The sequence below is a fragment of the Oculina patagonica genome, unplaced genomic scaffold, assembly GCF_052425735.1.
Source record: "Oculina patagonica isolate OP01 unplaced genomic scaffold, crgOcupat unplaced1649, whole genome shotgun sequence".
Lineage (NCBI taxonomy): Eukaryota > Metazoa > Cnidaria > Anthozoa > Scleractinia > Oculinidae > Oculina > Oculina patagonica.
In genome coordinates, this window is record NW_027557683.1 from 1 (window position 1) to 3,329 (window position 3,329).

The 3,329-nt window shown below is 38.7% G+C and overlaps 1 long non-coding RNA gene across 1 annotated transcript; it reads right to left on the minus strand.

The window, feature by feature from the left end:
* Positions 1-1,347: 1,347 nt before the first annotated feature.
* Positions 1,348-1,554, minus strand: LOC144640014 (uncharacterized). Its single transcript, XR_013568262.1, has 2 exons — positions 1,471-1,554; positions 1,348-1,420 (listed from the first exon to the last, which is right to left on the minus strand). It is a non-coding gene; the product is annotated as an uncharacterized LOC144640014 (long non-coding RNA).
* Positions 1,555-3,329: the final 1,775 nt, after the last annotated feature.

Here is a 3,329-nt window from a genome sequence, read left to right on the forward strand (position 1 = left end):
ATTCCAGGTAAAAAATCTCGATGATTTGGTAAGTGCAGAATGCAATATGGAACAATTGAAAGTATGATGTTTTATATATGTTCGTGTTTATTTGCTTTATTTTACTTTCGGAAAAACTGTTCACAGGCTACTTGTATTCTTTCTCAGGTGTTTCTTACGCTAATCTTTGCAAACGTAACACGACACTTTTGTTCGTTTGTAACAAAATACTTTTGTCTTCCTTAAAAATGCGATAACATGAAACTTTTGTTTTTTGTTTGTTTTACGGCGGCATCGATGACATTTGTTTAATTTAATTAAGTTACGGTTTAGACTGCACGAAAGACGATGCTCAAAAACTTAAGAAACAAATCTAATCAAAAAACATATTTTTCGACAGGTTTTTTAAAACGCAGTACAGCTAGGATATTTGTTTCCTGGTTATCAGGTGTTCACGCCGAAAATCCCGGTGCAAGTTTTTGCATACCTAATTACGAAAGCGCTGTGAAAGTGTCAAAATCTAATTTAATTAATTTGCGGTTTTTACTTGGCGCTAAGAAGTCTGCAGGAAGCCTACCGCAAACACGCAATACAAGCGATGTTCATGATAGTTCCAGAAAACAACGTAGACTAATCTGCGCATGCGTTTGGTGTAAATTACGTTGTGTAGTACCACAAGGAGAGTAAAGGGTTTTCTGAAACAAATATATACGTTTGAGATCTTCATATGAAAGTAACGTAGATGTGCTCCAGGCTTTACCTAGGGGTACTGTCAGGTGCTCCCCACCCCCACCCCCTCCACAAGGAATAATTAATTAATTGATATTAATTAATTAATTGGTGATTAAAAGTTTACACATTAGCGCGTTAGGGGTTTAGAAGACGACAGCCCACCAAACCATCACAAAAGTGCATTCTGCACTAAAAAGGGTAAAGTCTGCCTTTGAGCCTAGTGGCCCATCAGACTGGAGCTTATCACAGTTTCAGTAGCATAAAGCAACTAGGAGTATAATTTTCTACTCACCCTGCTGGATTGGATCACAGCACTTTATTACTTCACACAGAAGCAAAGAAGTGACGTCTGCACACAGGCTAGCTAGCATGATTGTTTTTGTAATCACATAATTGATTGGCAACTAGTTCATCGTACCTAGTGACAAAGAAAGTTTAGCAGGCCTAGTGAATTTGATTTCAGAATTTTATGATGTCACATGAAAACCAAGAATACCATATTTATTTGATTGAGCTCCCTGGGCACATTTTTGGACTGTTAGAGTGGGCACTTATTTGAGGTGGGCACTTATTTGAGGTGGGCTCTTATTCAAAGTGGGTGCTTATTAAATGTTCACCATTTCAGCAAGTAGTAAGTTTATTTTGCAACATAACATTTAATAATAACAAACTGCGAGAAGTGGGGTGGGCGCTTATAAACTTTTCCTACCTATAGGGTGGGCGCTTATCCGAGGCTGAGCGCTTATCAACTTTTCCTACCTATAGGGTGGGCACTTATTCGAGGTAGGCACTTATTTGAGGTTGGGCACTTAATCAAATATAAATGGTATGTATATAACATATCAGGGACCGTGGAGGGGGAGGGGCTGGTAGGGCTATAGCCCTACCACTTTTTTGGTTGGGTTGATATTTTAGGGCTCCGGATGAAAAGGATAATATAATTAAACATGTTAAAGCGGAGCTCCACATTTATTTAAAAAAAAATAACCTAAATGGAGAATATCTAAACCTTGCCCACACGGAATCTATCGAAACTGCGTTCAGAAAGTAAAAACACCATGAAATTTTCTGTCATAAAATCAGGCTCAGCAATATTCAGTAGAGGTTGTTAGCTTGCATCAGGGTCCTGTCTTTTTCTTCAGCGGACTTGATCTATGTAGTGCTTAGCTTCTTATTAACACAATCATTGGATTTAAAGTTATTGTATTTTTGATGAAGACAGCCGTAGATTCAACAGCAAAGATGCAACAGAAACAAGCAAACTGGACTTGCACAAGGAATATCATTCGCAAATATTTCGGGTCTCCTCCTATATTTTCATTTTCCAAAATTTCACTAACTGATATAAATGACTTTTGAGGACATCGTGGGAGAAAGAAAGTTCTCTGTCGCTCTTTTTATTCGCAGTTTTATTCAGCCTACACAGTTAACACACATAACTTCGTTTAGATCTAACTGAAATGTCCACATCATCCAGTCGATAGAAAATTAAGTCAATTGCTCGTTGTATGAAAAATGCAACCAGAGACCAATAAAATTAAAATGTAACCGTGTAATGATTAAACGAGAGCCACAATTTTTTTACGTAAAGGCGCATCAAGGTTCGATACACTCACGCTTGAAAAAAAAAATACTGAGCAGTTGGATAATAAACCTCTCAGATCTTTTGCTGTGCAGTGTTGCTGAGTAATTTTACCCGTTGTCTACATTTTGTCTAGCCCTGCGAGCTTTATTTGCTGTTTTTAATATCCTTCATTTTCTTTAGCCACAGGCTGGAAACCTCCACATCCCCAGGACTAATCCGTGTGTACGTACAGGGCTAGCGGCGACCCGCAAAATTTCTCGGCTTGATGGATAACCATTTGCTTATTCCGCTCAGCGCGCGCCTTTGGCGCGCGGGGGAGCTCCGATATGAATTTTCACATGATAAAATGGCGGAAAAGTGACCCCTAATGCTTGCTTGTCTTAGCCAGCTTTTTAGCCCTACCACTTCAAAATGGTCTCCGCGGTCCCTGCATATGATTTATTTTGCCAACAAAAACAACAAAATTAATGCAAATCCAAAGCAATTAAGGCCACCTGAGACAAACAACTTAATTCACAGAATTAGTACTAAGCTGGAATTAGCAATTTCTGGCTGCCAATAGCTAGCTCATTGCAGAAATTACATTTTCAAAAGTTAGATACAATAAACTCTCTCAGGACTTATACTGCTTAGAGCAGTGTTCACCTTAAAGAGAGTTCTGTTACAGAAAAACATTAGCCAGGACCAGCCAGCCAACTATCTCCGCCTAGCTGGTGGGTGTCTGCCTTAAAGTGATGTCCACATTAGAGAGTTCAGTTACAGACAAACATCAGCCAGGACCAGCCAGCCAACTATCTCCGCCTCTGGTGGGTGTCTGCCTGAGAGTGGTGTCCACTTTGAAAGAAATGACTGTACCTACAAGAAGGCAAAATGTGGGAAAATTGAATCACAAGCACATGAAATATGTGAATTCAAATAACAAATAAAAGAAACCTCATTACCAGTATATTTTAGTTATGCTATTTATCTTCTTTCCCTAATCTCTCTATTGTTTTGTTTTTGTTTTCTCATTTTTGTTGAGTTATTTTTTCTC